Source organism: Sciurus carolinensis, chromosome 15 (assembly GCF_902686445.1).
Source record: "Sciurus carolinensis chromosome 15, mSciCar1.2, whole genome shotgun sequence".
NCBI classification, from domain to species: domain Eukaryota; kingdom Metazoa; phylum Chordata; class Mammalia; order Rodentia; family Sciuridae; genus Sciurus; species Sciurus carolinensis.
In genome coordinates this window covers 7593327-7609770 of record NC_062227.1, presented here as the reverse complement: position 1 = coordinate 7609770, position 16444 = coordinate 7593327, and the positions used below count along the sequence as shown (strand labels likewise).

At 41.2% G+C, this 16444-nt stretch overlaps 1 protein-coding gene across 7 annotated transcripts in view; it reads left to right on the top strand.

The window, feature by feature from the left end:
- Positions 1 to 16444, top strand: part of LOC124965638 (contactin-associated protein-like 3) — a 214880-nt gene that overhangs the window by 59994 nt on the left and 138442 nt on the right. The gene's annotated exons all lie outside the window — the stretch shown is intronic.

Genomic DNA, 16444 nt, shown 5'->3' with positions numbered 1-16444 from the left:
TCAATTAGCACATAACAACTATACATGTTCAGGAGGTAGAGTGTGTTTAGATACATGCATGCCTTGAATAGCAACTAAATCAGTGTGTTAGTTGGGGCAGGGATATTTAGGAGAAAACTCCAAAAGCATAGCCAACAAAACCACAAGTAGAAATATCAGATAATGTCAAACTCAAAAGCTTCTGCACAGCACAGGAAACAGTCAACAGTGAAGAGACAACCTGCAGAATGGGGGAAGAGATTTGCAAAGGATGCTTCTAATGAGAAAAAAGATCTTAAGAATTGCTTTGAAAAAAATTTCCAAGTGAAAGCAAGTTGCCTATTTCAAAGAAAATATTGAAAGATCCTCCTGTTACAGTACCCTTAAGTAGTGTGGAAGATTAAGAATAATAGAAATCATGCAATTTATTTTCCTCTTCTGCTGAATAACATAATTAGCAGTGCCTCTGCATTATTTCACATTAGTATATTGAATTCATCCTTTTATTTTCTCTGATTTAATCTCATGCTTCTGAAAGATATTGAAAATTTAAAATGTAATAAATGAGCAATTTCTCTATGTATGACAAATTCAAGAACACAGGCTTTGAAATTGAAAAATTGTGTGTTCTTTATTGCGTAGACACGTTGAGTAATTCCTAGGCTATAGATCTCAGCAAGAGCCTCCAGAATACTTTGAATTTCTTCACAGTGGTGGCACTTACATTGCTGATTATGTATCAAAGTCTCTTTGGGGGAATCATTTTTGTTTAACTTTTGTGAATATTTGTAAGTATATTTAATTTATTGAAATATATTGCAAAAATAATTTGCTACCTAATGTTCGCAAGTAACTTAGATATATTTGAAATCTTGCTCTGCATTGATGAAGGCTATTTAAAATGTTGGGGACAGTGTCCCTGGAAAAGAGAGATTGTCAAACCAACACCATCCACCTCCCCTCCCCCTTTTTCTCCCTCTCCCCCCCTCTCTTTTGCTTACTCTAAAAGGTTATATGCCTAGGGAGAAATAGTGTGAAAAATAAAGTTCTTATTAATCCAAAATGGTGAAAGTAGGACCAAGTGCCTGTTCCCACCATCCCATCCCCTGTGGGTGTGAGTTGAGCTTCACTGGAGTGACTGGTTTCCTTTCCTGAATCTGCATCACCGTGTGAGCTTCCTCTGAACTTCACGTATCTTTCTGCCTCTCTGGTATGGGTTGAATTTTGCTTCTCCAAAACAGACATGCTGGAATCCTAATCTACAGTATGTTGGAATGTGACTTTATTTGGAAATTAGGTATTTACAACCACATTAAAATGAGGTCAATAAGATTGGTCTTAATCCAATATGACATTTGAACACAAAAATGGATGCACATGGAGAGAAAGGACCCTCCATGAAGAAGGAGTCACATCTACAAGCCAAGGAACACGGAGGTCACCAGCAGCACCACCAGAGGTGGGCAAGTGTGGAACAGGTCTTTCCCAAGGGCTTGCAGAGGTAGGTGCCCTGTGTACACCTCGTCTTCTGGCCTCCTGGAGCTTAATTTGTGTGAGGTACTTTGTTATAATGGCGCTAGAAAATAAATCCAATCTATGAAGTTTAACTTTTCAATGTGGAGACTAGAACATCAGCAAATATTTTCTGAATTAATGAGTGGGGTTCATCCTTCCCCAGGATGCCTTTCTTGAGCAAACACACTGAACGTGGCCTCTCACAGCTCTGCCCTTCTCTAGGATGTGTGGTCGCATTAAAACTAGGATGTGTGGTACTGCCAGGATTTGGGACCTCCCGCCATCTTGAGCCAAGAAGTATTTGAGGGTTGGGCTTTGTCCTTTGCTTCCCCTTCATCCTCCATCCCTCTGACCTCCATATAGTCACCATTCAATAAATTCAGTTCTTACTCTGACTGTACAGAATTTTGTTGGGTGAACCAAACGTTGAAAGAGATGGAACCACAGAGCAGCCCAGAAATGATTATTGTGAGTGTTCACCTGTGAGACACAGGCCCCAGGGACTGGAGAATGGAGCTTAGGCCTTGAGAGAGTGTTTGGAGTGCTGCATAGGGATTAAGGTGGGTGTCCCAGAAAGCAGAAGCAACATGAACAGGAGCAGGGACAAGCCACACAGAGCTGTAAGTCATGAGAGGACTGGTTGTACTGAGAGGAGAGAATGGAAGGAGTCTCATAGAAGTCATAAAATAGCAAAGAGTGAGGGTCTCGAGTTTGAATTATAAAATACCTCTGCTGGCAATTGAGTTTCTTGATCTACCTCAGCATCTGGTAAACCTTCTCTTCATTAGGTGGCTTATTCTTTTTTTTAGCAAATAAGTAAATGAGTATGGTAGACTTTAGGAAAATGTGAGCCGAGTCATGATTACACTCTTGGTGAGGGTGTCCTTTCTGGTGTTTTCTATATCACAATTACTTTTTCAGAAATAAAGTTCACTGATTGTCATAGGTTTATCATTTTCTTAGAAGGATGAGTTGATATTGGCTGTCATACAGCCTTATCATTGCTGCTCTAATAATAAATTGCATATCTTCCGTGAGTTCTCGCCCTTTCTCTAGGCAATAATTTTAGATACGAATGAATGAAGTTAAAATATGTTAGCTTAAAGAGATTTGTTTCTTATATGTAAAACTATTTATATGGATTAAAGAAAACTGCATGTTTTTGTAAACTTATCATCATTTTTTCTAGCACAGATTCAGACCACGGCTGAAGTGCTTGCCTTAGACTCATTGCATTAACCTTCTTCTCATAGGAAAACAGATTGTGCCTCCAGATCTCCCCTAAAAAGCCTATTTCTTTTACTTTTATGTTAAGGACACATTAAAAATTTATTCTCCAACCTTGTATATTTCTTGGATGCTCTCCTTATCCTATTTTTTTAAATGGCTTTTTAATTTTTTTTTTTGTCTGGGTCTATCCATTATCCACACTAATGTTTTCTATTATTAAAGATCCACACTTGCTTATCTGCAATTCCTAATTCCAGAGGCAAAGTTATTAAAATGATAAAGCCCAAGCAGACATAAACTCAGATAGCAAGAAAATCTGAATATACCGACTTTGAGGCTATTCATTTTCTTTATTTATCCTGCTTAATGTGAATATCCATGTGTTTCCTTGCAGAAATAGTCACATGAAAGATTTCCACCTAGTCAGTAATACTTGGTGTACACATTCGTAACTTGCTAAAATCTGAAAGAAAAAATCTGAATCTGAAACAAATGGGGTATCAAGATGTTATGGTTTGGATCTGGAATGTCCCTCAAAGTCTTCTGAGTTGAAGGCTTGGTTCCCCAATGCAGCAATGTTCGTGGGTGGGGCTCTTGGGAAGTGATTGGATTGTGAGGATTCTGGCCTTGTGAATGGATTAATCCATTGATGGGCTCACAGCTGAATAAGCTATTGATGGCGGTGATGACTGTAGGAGGTGGGATCTAGTTGGAGGGAGTGAACCCTTGTGGATGTGCCCTTGAGGATAATATGGGCCCGTAGCCCCTTCGTCCGTCTTTCTGCTTTCTGGCTGCCATAAGGTGAGCAGCTTTAGTCCGCCACACCCTCTGCACTGTGATGTTCTGCCTCATCACAGGCCCAGAATCAGTGGAGTCAAGTGACCATGAACTGAAACCTCAGAAGCTGTGAACCAAAATAAGTCTTTCCTTCCTTAAGTTGTTTCTCTCACGTATTTTGTCACAACAACAAGCCATCATCCCTAGGGTCAGTTTCCTACTTATTTCTGTGAGATTAAAGAATCAAACATGTAAAGAAATAGATCAGTCTTTCATTCCTTGTGAAACTGTCTACAGGCTGGGATTGGCTATGTTCTGATCATTATCCAGCCCTGATACTTGGCTTCAAGCTATCCGCCTAGCATCAAACTCCATTACTGTTTGGATGTCAAAAAGACAAGAAAATTAGCATGCTTAAACACAAATTATTTCTTTCCACACCCTCCCCACCACCAGACATATCTCCCCTAGGTGTCTACCTGTCAGCAAGTATCACTGTATTTACCAGGTTGCTGCTTGAGCTGAGTTTCTTGGAGTCACCAATGACCACCATTCCTACACACCCTCCATTGGCTCCCTCAGGGTATCTGTCAACATGAAATCCTTTGAGAATATGTGGGATCTGACAGCCTCCATCACCTCCACCATTACCACTATGGCTCACCTACCATTCCTCCCCTGGATCATTGCATACGGATTCCAATTATGAAATCCGTGGAATTTCATTTTCTTTAGTTCTTGTTGCAAATTACCATGTATTTTGTGCACTGTACAACTGTAGTCGTTTTCAATAAAGAACTTCTATAGATAAAAGGAAGCAAAATCGACTGCATTCACTGCTTCTCTCTGGCTCCATAAAAATTTGTGCCACATGTGTTTCTAGCTGCTCTTGAAAGGTGTCAAGTGAGGTCCATCTTTTGTAGTAGCTGTTCAATTCCTCTAAAATTTTTCCCTAGATAACTTAGCATATATAACTACCCCAGTTCATTTCTCAGATAAATATTCTCTTCTGCATAAAATTCTTTTAGTCAATGCCCAGACACACATACACATGACCCTCCTACCTCATCCATCCTTCATCCCTGTCTCTTCCTTTGCTGTGTGTTTCCTTGTGGGACTCATTATTTCTTGGTACTGTGTATGGAGTTTTATTTGTGTTCTGGATGTCTCTTTCCATTAGAATGATTTTATGCAAAGAAAAAAAAATTCCCTGAATAATATTGTGTGAGTTTTTTTTTTTTTTTTTAACTTTAAACTTTCTGGCAAAGAGGATGAATTTTGCTTTAATTATATCATTGCTTCACAAGTCTTTATCTTCACCCAAGTTTTGTTTCAAAAGAATTGCCTTTCATCTGTATTGAAATTCAACTTAATTATTTCTCAATACCAGTCATCATATCACCATTTTACTTTGGGATACAAATAATATCCACAGATATTAAGTCCTCCAGTAGTAAAAGTTAATTTTATGTGAAAATACAGTCATGTGCCTCATAATGAAATTTAGGTTAAAAACAGACCATATGTGATTGTGGTCCCATTGAACTCTATCACCTAGGGACATTGTAGCCATCTTAGCTTCTGTTACATACACTCTAATGATCACTATATGACAGAGTTGCTTAATAACACACTTTTCAGAAGATTCCTTCTGTTAGTGACTGGAGGCAGGGTGACTAGGTGTAAGACATGATTGTATTTTAAGTTATGTTAGACATATTAGGATTTTTAAAAGTGGTTTTAGTTTAAGAAGGATCTTCCACCTCATTATATATTCCACATATTATCCTCTTTAGTAAATATCTTTCTTTTCAAAGGATTTTGGATCCATGTTAGTCAGTTTTTTGTTGCTGTGACCAAAACGATCAACAAGAACAACTTGGAGGAGAACAGTTTATTTGGGCTCACATGTTCGGAGATTCAGTCCATGGTTGGCCAACTGCATGGCTCTGGCCCAAGGTGAGGCAGAACATTATGATAGAAGGGCATGGCAGAAGGCCAGTGTTCCACTCATGGTGGCCAGGAAGCAGAGAGAGAGAAGGGAAAGGGGCTACAGGGAAGACACACCTTTCCAGAGCGTGTCCCCACTGACCTACCTTCTCCAGCCATGCCCCCTGTCTACAGTTGCCACCTAGTCAGTCCATTCAAACTAAGATGGACTAATTAGGTGACAGCTTTCACAGTCTAATCATTTCACAGTCTAATCATTATCTCTACATTAACACAGGAGCTTTGAGAGGATACCTCATATCTAAACCATAACAGGATCTAAAATGCATGACCATCCAAACTGGGAAATCTAAATATATCTGCCCAATGCCATGTGTTCCTCTGGGCACAGTAGATAAGGTGCTTTGGTAGACCTCCCCCGCTGTGCGTTGTCTCTGAGTTTTCTCCTGGATGGTCTGGCCTGTCTGGAGCACAGGTGAGGGCATCCAGTTCAAGAGCCTGAAGATGGGGGACAGAGAAGAGCCGATCATCTCATCGTGAGCAGGGACTGGATGGAAGAGGCTGTACCAAGCACCAGGCCGACAGAAAAACTTTTTGTCACTCATTGTCCTTCTACAATAATGTGAATGAGCAAGTGTCCTGAACCAGGCAGCAGTTAGGTGACCCTGGGAGAAAGGGGCTGATGGTGTGGCTGTGTAGCCAGCAAGCCCTGGGCCCTAATGGGCGTTGGCGCAGCGAGTCAGAGGAAGAGTAGGTCTGCAGGACAGAGCGGCATGCAGTTGGGCATCTGCTTCCGCCAGGCTCAGGCGTGATCATCTGATCTCCTGTCTCCATTGACATTTATTCTGCTTCTGGCTGTAGTGGCCACAGCTCGCTCCTTCTGTGTGTCCACGACCTCACACTTACCTTCCCATCATCCAGTGCCAAGGGGCCTCTTGTCTGCATAACGCTGACTACATATTAGCAGATCCATGTTATCGTGCACATTCAAAGAACACTCAAGGTTAGACAATATGCTTTTCCCTCCAAGGAAAGGGCTTTTCCTGAATAGGAAGCAAGAAGGAAAAGCAAACGTTTTGACCTTATGGAAACTAGTGCCGTCTGCTGTTTATGAAGAGCACTCTGGTCATCAGGCTGTGCACTCTGGGCTCGCCAGTACCTGATCTTGGCAGCACTGCACCCGAAGTTATGATTTCCAAGAAGGCGAAGAAACAGTGTCCTGGTGGCAAAAGGACTTTCTTCACCTTGTAACCTAATTCCCTTTCTACAATAGCAAAAGAATGAGAGGCTAAATGTCGCATTTTTCCTGATGAAGCATTCTCGGATAATTGTAGTTCTGAACATATGTAATCCACCTGCAGAGCAAAACACAAAGAGAAAGAACATCAGTAACAACAGAATCTTTCGAGTGAGTGGTGGCCATTGAATGGGAAATGCTTCTTAAACTGCGTTTCAAGTCAAGCAGAGGAGCAGCCCAAGCATTAAAAATTCTTTTGAGGTGGCTCTATGCAAGCCAGGAGGGCCACATCAAGTAACACCTCTACAAAATGACCTTTCCAGCGCGCTGGGCCTTCTTCCTTGCAAACTGAAGGACGTCATGGGGTGTTGCCCACTTCATGAGTTATTAAAAGGCATGCTATAAGTTTCAGTACAGGATTAAAAGAGTTCTGAAGATGGCTGGTGGTGACAGATGCATAATCTGAATGTACTTAATGCCACTGAACTGTATGCTTGAAAAGGATTGAAATGTTAAACTTCACATGACATATATCTTACCACAATGAAAGCCTCTTTTAGGAAGCATCCGACAAGTTATTTAAGTAGTCAATGGGCTTATTAATAGTGCATGATCTACACAGTACCCCTTCAAGGTTTTCAAGCTAAAACCTTCAGAAAGCTCCTAAGGTTAATAATATTTTCAGTTTAATATTATTTATTGATGTTCAGTTAGTGTGAAGGGGGAGCCCTCTGCATCTCGATACTACCAGGAGCACAGAGGTAACCCCCATGGGGAAGGATGTGAGCCATTATTACCGTGACTGGGTGAGGTGCTGATTGTAGAAGCCCCAGGGACAGACCTGCGACCTTGAGAGACAGCAGAAACGACTTTGAACTTAGATCTGTGTTGGGTGGAATGAATACATTGCCCAGGAATTTTATGGAGAGTCCAAATGGCAACTGTGGAGGAGTGTCATGAAATAATCAAAGACGGAAGTGAAATGTGATAACCCCACCCCCTTGAAAGGGGAAGCTCTTCCTGCCCCTTCCCTACTCTGTGCCCTCACCTATTGAAAGCAATTACGATGATATTAAGAATAATAGGGCTAACCCTGAATCCCACTGAGGGCTAACCCTGAATCCCACTGAGTTATTTCACAGTGAGCACTTCTGTTTTTGTTAGGGATTCTGTTCATGCTGTTCTTTGGTCAGATTTAAAATCCATATGACAGCTCAGCCATTTTGTCATGGTAATAGTGGAAATCTCCCCTGATATGACTTGGACACCAGGTGTTCACTCACATCCCCTGGGTTGATGCAGGAATGTTTAGAGGTGAGACGGTTAGATATTAGAGTGGTAACAGAATCAGTGGATTAATCTACTTGATGGATTAGTTGATTGAGAGGATTGGGTGGTAACTGTGGGCAGGGGGATGTGACTAAAGGAAGTGGGTCACTGAGGGTGTCCCCCGGCTTCTCCTTCTTTCTCTCTCCCTCTCCCTCCCTCTCTCTCTCTCTCTCTCTCTCTCTCTCTCTCTCTCCCTCTCCCCCTTTCCCCCCCTCTGTCTCTCTCTGTCTCTCTCTCTCTCTCCTTCCACCATGCCCTCCTGCCACGATGTTCTGCTCCCTTGGGCCCAGAGCAGTGGAACCAGTTGGCTGACCTTGGCCTAATCCTCTGAAACCATGAACCCAAATAAGCTTTTCCTGCTCTAAGCTGTTCTCGTCAGGTATTTTTGTCCCAGCAATGAAAACCTAACTATCACGCTCCCTCCCTGGGTTTTTTAAGAAAAGCTTTACCACAGCCCCCAAAGAGAACTTCCCAATGAAAGTCTGGTTTACCAGCGGAGTCCTTTGATTTCTCTCTGGGTTCCCAATTGTGAGTCACTTAACCTTCTGAAAACAACTACCCCACAATTGTGCAGACTTCCTAAGAGGTCACAACCTTCGTGTTCTATTCAGCGACACTGACAGATCAGAGCAGTTTGCTCACCTAAGCGGTTTTCTTTCAAGCGATACTATCTGTTCTGCTTCTCTCCAAGATATTGATGAGCGAAGCTTTTTCCTGCACAGAAATTTGGCTACAGTGATAAACTTTATCGATAGGAAGAATAACTCTCTATATAATTAGGGAAAAGTCTAATTAATAACTGTCAGGGAAATGCAAATTAAAATGACATGAGATATTGTCTCCCATCTGTTAGAGTGGCTCTTATTTAAAAAAAAAAAAAAAAAAAAGAACGATACCAAGTGGTAAGGGTATGGAGAAAAGGAAACTCTTGGTAGGAATGTATATTAGTGCATCCATTATGGAAATCAGCATGGAGATTCCTCAAAAAGCTAAAAGAGAACTTCCAAATGATCCAGCAACCACACTCGTAGGTAAACGTTCAAAGGAATTGAGGCCAGCATGTCTAAGAGATCCCTGCATTCTGGGATCCTAGCAGCCAACATAACCCCACTCAGTGGTTCTCAGTGGGTGAATGGAGAAAGGAAATTTGTATATATGCATGGCAGAATACTCTCAGCCCTTAAAAAGGAAGTCCTGTCATTCATGACAGCGTGGAGGAAAGGACATTATCTTAAGTACCATAAGCCAGGCACAGAGAAACAAATCCTACACAAGTCTAAACTTGTGTAGACTCTAAAAAAGCTGAACTCAGAAGCAGAGAACCCAGTGGTGGCTACCAGGCACTGGCTGGTGGGGAGGAGGCTGTCTGGGGAGATGTTGATCAAAGGATGCAAACTTTCAATTAGACAAGAGAAATAATTGCAAGAGCACTATTATATGACATGGCCACTATAGTTATGGTGTTCTCCAAAATCACCAAGGGTAGATTCCAAGTGTTCTCACCACAAAAATGGTGTGTGAGGTAATGCACATATTAATGAGCTTGATTCAGCTACTTCATGATTCCAAACATCATGTTGCGCAAATATTTACATAACATTTGTCAATTTAAAAAATTAATTTTAAGTACCCAGGATTGAACCCAGAGGTGCTTAACCCTTGGGCTACATTTTCAATCCTTTTTATGTTATTTTTTATTTTGAGGCATGGTCTCACTAAGTTGCTCAGGGCCTCACTAGGTTGCTGAGGCTGACTTAGATCCCCCTGCCTCAGCCTTCCACACTGCTGGGATGACAGGCAAGCACCACTGTGCACAGCTAAAAAAATAATTTTAAAAAAGAATGAGAAAAGCAATTAGTAGAGAAAGTTATAATAAGGGAGATTAGTCCTATAAATAGGAGAAATATATAATAAGTCTGGATTCTGGATTTTAGGATACTAGATATTAATATGAAGATCAGTGTAGAAAAACATGATATCTACTAATAAATTAGAAATGTATGCTGATATGCCAAATATATGGCATTTTAAATAAAGAAATATTTAATAAATAATACAGAAACAACTAGATAGCCATCTGGAAAAAAGGAGATAATGCTGGATCCTCACCTCCCTCTTTATACTGTATGTGTTTAAAGTTTAACCTAAGGCACCCACAGAGACAGTCTTGGAAGATTCTGGGAGAAAGTTTGCATGTACAATATCAGAGTGAGCATGCATTTTTAAGCAAAATGCAAACCCAGACCACAGTGAAGAGACAAATTATATTTCTTGAAGAATACTGCATGAAAAAATGCCACCAAAGATATCAATCCAGGATTGGGAAATGAGATTTTAATGGACACAACACTGTTAATTTCCTTATCTGTACAAGCACCCTTACACATTGATGGATAATGATGGAAAGGCAATGTAAAAATGAGAAACATTAATGAGCAGTCCAGACCACGAAATGGTTCCTAAATGTGTGAAATGATGTTCACCTTGCTTACACGTTGCAGAAATGCAAATTAAAGCAGTAGCACCGGGCGCACCCAGCCCATCTGATCAGGATGGATTCAAACATTTGCTGGCACTGTATCACTTGGGACAGTACTTCCAACCACAACTGAGTACAAACTTATTTTCTCCAACTTTGATAGTTGTGCATTAAGTGTAAAGTCTCTTAAAATGAAATATAAATAGTACAGCAACCCTGTGAGATCATGGATAGCATTGTGTAGCCTAACACTCATGTTAAAAAAAGCATTCAAGGAAAATGAAGAAGTTTAAGTATGAAGACTTAGCAACCCAAGTGCTCACTGTGCACCTGACAAGACTCTTTTGTGCTTTGTACATGTTTAAATCCTCAACAAAACTCCAGGAGGTAGGTACCAATGATCTTCTCAGATAATAACAAGGAAAGTAAAACAATACAGGTTTTGTCTATTTGCCCCACCATAGAGTGAATTGGTGGTGGCTCAAGGATTGGAATGCAAGAAGTCTGATTGCAGATCTGAACTCCCTGTCTCGTCCCAGATATGGATCTGTCCTGTGACTGCACAGGAGTTGAGGGTGGAACTCCAAGGATTCCAAATTAGTACCACCTCAGGTGCTAGTGGGAATATATATCGATACTACTCCTCAGCCATTTGTCATTTCAGAAGTGATCCCTCCACAGAGAACTGAATGCAAAATGAGCAACATTTTCATTTCCTCTCAACGTACAAGCTACATTAATTAGTTCTACTTGCAGGAATGTATGCCACCCTTATACACTACTATATGCATGTAGGAACATGCATAAAGAGATCATACCATTTTGTAATGGCAAAACGATATGTTGATACAGTTCTCTATTGCTAGGTGACTGATAAGTAAATCCAAATATTTATACTCCACAATAACATCCAGTTTTAATAAAGAACGAGGAAAACATATTGATTGATAATGAACTTCAAGATTTTTAAAATGAAAGGAAGAGAATCAGGTATTCTCCCATTTGAAATTTCCAAAATGAATGTATACATCTATAGATATAATATGTGCAATGTAAAATAACAAACCTTTCTAGAAGGATCCATCAGAAAAAATAATTGTAGCAATTTTTTCCCTCTGGATAAGAATAGAGGTCAAAAATGTGTATATAAATGGGTCCATGGAAGGCTTAAACTACATGTGTCATAGTCTTTTTAATTAAATTCAAAGCAATTAAAATTCATTTAAAGTAATAAATAATGTAATTCTTTTTTCTTTTTTTCTTTTTGGTACCAGGGATTGAACCCAGAGGTGCTAACCCACTGAGCCACATCCCCAGCCCTTTTTGTATTTTATTTAGAGACAGGGTCTCAAGAGTTGCTTAGGGCCTCCCTAAGTTGCTGAGGTTGGCTTTGAACTCATGATCCCCCTGCCTCAGCCTCCCCAGTGGCTGGGATCACAGGCGTGCACCACAGCATCCGGCTAAATTATGTAATTCTTTTACCCGTTGAAATCTCTTCAGGATGGAAACCAGCTGGCAAAGCTCTGCTGTAAAGCCTTAGAGTGAGCATGGAACCCTGAGGGTTCAAAGAGTGAAGAGGAGAGAAGGAGCTGGGGTGAGCGGCACCCTGGGCGTGGGTCTGGAGGAAGCACCAGGACTTTCATGGACTTTCAAATGAGGAAGGGCAGCCTGAGGTCAGAAAGAGACCCACAGAGGGAGGCCACGTGGGAAAATTGTGAAAGGGACTTACTGGGTTCAAGTTTTTCTTAAAAATACCTAACTTGTGTCTCACTCAGGTTAAATGCCCTTCTAACTTTGTAGCATTTATTATGGTTCTAAACCCATGGAATTAGCTCTGAGGCATCAGGTTCTAGTTTTAATATTTATTTTAGTGGTATCTCAGTGACACATTGAATGAATGATATCTATCCATGCCCTGAGTCCTCCAGCCTTAGACAGTCACGGGCCATGGTGGGGACGCCACCTAAGGAAGGGTAAAACTGAGCCCTGTTCCTAACGTGGCCCCTGGGGAATCCCTTGACCAAGCACCAGGGGCTCAGCACCTGTGAGCTTCCCTCTTTTTATTACAAAGTGAAGGTGGAGGCAGGACCCAGTCTGTACCACAGGTTGAACCACGTGAAATTGCCAGCATCTAAGTAATTTGACCTATGCAAACAGCAATTTTATGTGACAGACTAATAGACACAATGATTCTCCTTCCAGGCTTAAAATTGAGTGTTCAGCACCAGTTTGCCAAGAGACAGCTGCAGGTCAATCTAAGATCTGATCTATGCTCTCTTAAATTTGTAGGGTGACCTTATCCTCATGTTAGCATTCCTGGATGTGTGTACCCGCACGTGCTGCAGTAAGCTGGAATGAGGGAAGCCTAGGAGGACTGAATGACGGGCTCAGGCCTCCTTAATAAACAACCTACGATAAGTAAGGACAATGTCGGAAAGCTTAGTGAGTACTGTTGTGTTCTAAAGTATCACTGAAGTTCAAAGAAAATTAGCTTTACTGTGTCCTCTGCTTCCTCATTAAACTTTCTGTTGATTGGCTCCCCAAGTTATCACAGAGGATCCACTGGAAACGGGGAGAGGCATAAATACGAGTCTATCATGATTTGCGTGGTTTTGCTGGGGAACCTCGTCAACAGAGATGGCACATCACCTTTGTTTCTAAACACATGTCATAAAAACCTGTCTCTTTGCTGTCAGAGCTGTTGGCCCTGTCCCCCACTTTAACCCTGACTCTCTTCCAGGATGACTTCCTTTTGCATTTCGATTGTTGACAGTTTCTACATTTTTGGAGCTAGATTAATCATTAGAATTATAAATCTTTACCCTCATGATCACTTTTTCCCTGGGCACTGGAAATTTAGCCCAGGGGCACCCTACCACTGAGCTATATCCCCAATCCTTTTTAGTTTTTTTTTTTTTTCTTTTTATGTTGAAACAAGTTCTTGCTAAATTGCCCAGATTGGCTTTGAACTTGTGATCCTCCTGCCCCCACCTCCCAAGTAGCTGGGATTACAGGTGTGTACCACCATGTCCACCTCATGTCCACGTCTCCAGTTCTTGCTTGTCCTTGGTTTTGGGCATACCTGCCAAAAGTCCTGCATCTCATCGCCTCTGCATTGGGTCCTTTGGCCAACAGTAATGCCATTTGTTTGCCATCTGGCCTCCACCTTGAAAATATTCACCAAATTATTTCTCCTCTGTCATGTAAAAGGCTTCTGAGAGAGTTCCATTTCCAGAGGTCTTTTGAATTCCCAGAATCGGCGAGGGTTTGCCTGATCTCTCCCTGACAACATTTAAAAATCAATTATCTTCCATTCTATTTTGCAGTGACTTTTATGCTGCCTCCCCCAGCATAGTATCTATGTCAAAAGGCATCTTTGACACAAATTAATGCCAAATCTAATATCTATGTACTAGTGGCTAAAATGCATATCGCTTAGTCTATCTTGTTATTAGAGACAGCATTGTTCATTTCATACCGAGAATTCTAAGAGATGAGGACTTTGTCATGTTTCCTTCGTATGGATAGAATCTTAAATCATCTCCACAATGGATATTTGCCTAATGTGTTATTTTAGGTGCATGAATAAGAATAAATATTAACAGTACTAGATTCTAAATGACCACCTTTTTGGATAAAATGGAATGCATTATCTAGTCATGTCATGGATTACATTATATATGTTTCTATTTGTTTGTTTATTTAGTTATTTACTTTTTGGTACTGGGGATTGATTGACCACTGAACCACATCTCCAGCCTTATTTTGTATTTTATTTAGAGGCAGGGTCTCACTGAGTTGCTTAGAACCTCACTTTTGCTGAGGCTGGCTTTGAACTCTCGATCCTCCAGCCTCCACCTCCCAAGCTGCTGGGATTACAGGCATATGCCACTGAGCCTGGCTCTGTTTATTTATAAGAAGACATTGTACATGGCTCTGACATTGTGCAAATACTTACAAGAAATGCTGCTTCTCATAACTGACAAGACCTGAACCAGGTGCCTTTCTCTCTCTCTCTCTCTCTCTCTCCCACATGCTAGGCAAGCACTCTACCACTGAGCTACGCTCCTGGCCCTCAAGTGACTTCTCTTCTATCCATATTTCCAATTCCTCTCTGTCCCCTTCTAACACACTTCCTGTAAAAGCCTTTCTTACAGCATTACAAGCACATTTCTCCTTTCACAAATGTTCTTGTGCAGTAAACTTTGGGTGCTACGGAAGGTTGTTCTTTGCACAAGATTCCAGGGCCAGGGCGTCACTTCTGAAGGAGCTGTGAACCAGAAAAGAAAAGATGGGCCTTAGAAACATCAGCCACTTAACCTCAGAATTGTGCATGTCAGACAGAAATGATGGAGGAGAAATCGGTTTTGTTCTCCATGCTAAAGATCAATGTTCGTTTTGAATTTGAACTCTTCTCTCTTATTTTGTATTCCTTAATGCCTTTATTAATCATCCAAATCAAACAGCTTGTCTTTCTTTAGGAACCTGGAACATTCTAAAGACCCAATATCATTCTTTTTAAGGGAGAGAAAAAGTACTACAGTAGCGGAAAGATGTCCCTAGGGAGCTGTTGTGCCACACTCCAGCAAAAGCTTCATTAGCAAAACTTCTGACTGAAAGGAAAGAAATGCAGATTCAAGAAAGGCTTGTGTTTATTGCAAAGAAGTTTGCAAAAATGACTATAAAATATCCCCAAAACCTCGATGCAAAATTACTTTGTCATTATTCTTTCCACCCTTGCTTCCCCAAATAATAAAAAGTAAAATGGTCAATAAATTTACATTAACAATGATTTTTTCCACCCTTGAATCAGAATTTCTTCCTTAATTAATTAATTAAGCAAGCTCAAATGAAATCTAGGTTCTCTTCAAGGGCTTACACGTTAGAGATGCCAGGTCACAATTAAAATACCTCTGTACTGAGAAGGAATCGTCCCTACCACGTCTCGTAAATTCGCTGTGGACCAATATTTGAATACATCTGTTGAATTCTCACAAGGAGTGCCATAGATTTCTTTTCTTATTCTCTTTGGAATCTTAGTGTTGACAGATTTTTCTCCATCTGAGCCAAAATCTTTTTGCTACGAGATGAAATATTTTGAGAAGATTATTTCTGAATGGAAACTACATCTGTGTACTCTGATCAGACTGAACAAACTCTAGGTCCCCCTGAGTTTAGGCTCAGGAATATGGATCTTCTCATCCCCTGCTCCTGCTACCACTCCGGGTCTTTCATGGGCTGCCTGCTTTGGTATTGCTTGAAACTTCTGGTTTCCCGGGTCCGTGGGGTCACATCTTAGAGCAAACTGCTGCTTGCTCCCGGGGCTCCAGAACATTCAGTGCTGGGTTAGTCATCCTTGCTGTCTCTCTTCCTGTCTTCTCCCCTCCCCTCACACCTCTCCCCCCTCTTTCTCTCTTGATCCTCACCTTCCAGGCCCCTAGATTATGGCACAATAAATATGGCTGGATCTGATTGTCTGGCTACGGTGCTAAAGGGAAAAAGTGAGTAGGAGCCGCCAGCACATGACCTCTCTTCTGGCACGCGTGTACATTCGAACAGTAGATTTCTGGAAGGTATGGTCCTACCTTTGGTGTCCAGCTCAAGATGGACTCAGGTAGGACAGAGATGTCATCCAAGCAAGCCAAGTTTGGCTGAGCAGGAGGAACGAGCAGGCAGGTAGGTGAGAAATGCAGAAGCTGGAGTCAGATGCTGGGTTCAAATGTTGGGTCCACCACTTACTCGGTATGTGGACCAGTTGCTTAACCTTCTAACACCTTCTGTCTCCATATACTGTGTACCTTTTAGGCTTATTGTGAGAACGAAACAAAAATATCTGTATTAAAGGATGATAATGTAAAGTCATCAGTAACTTTATCCACTGAGGAGCGAGGATGGTGGATTGCAGTGGGTTTAGGATTGACATGAGAGAATGAAAGGGAGAAAGCATG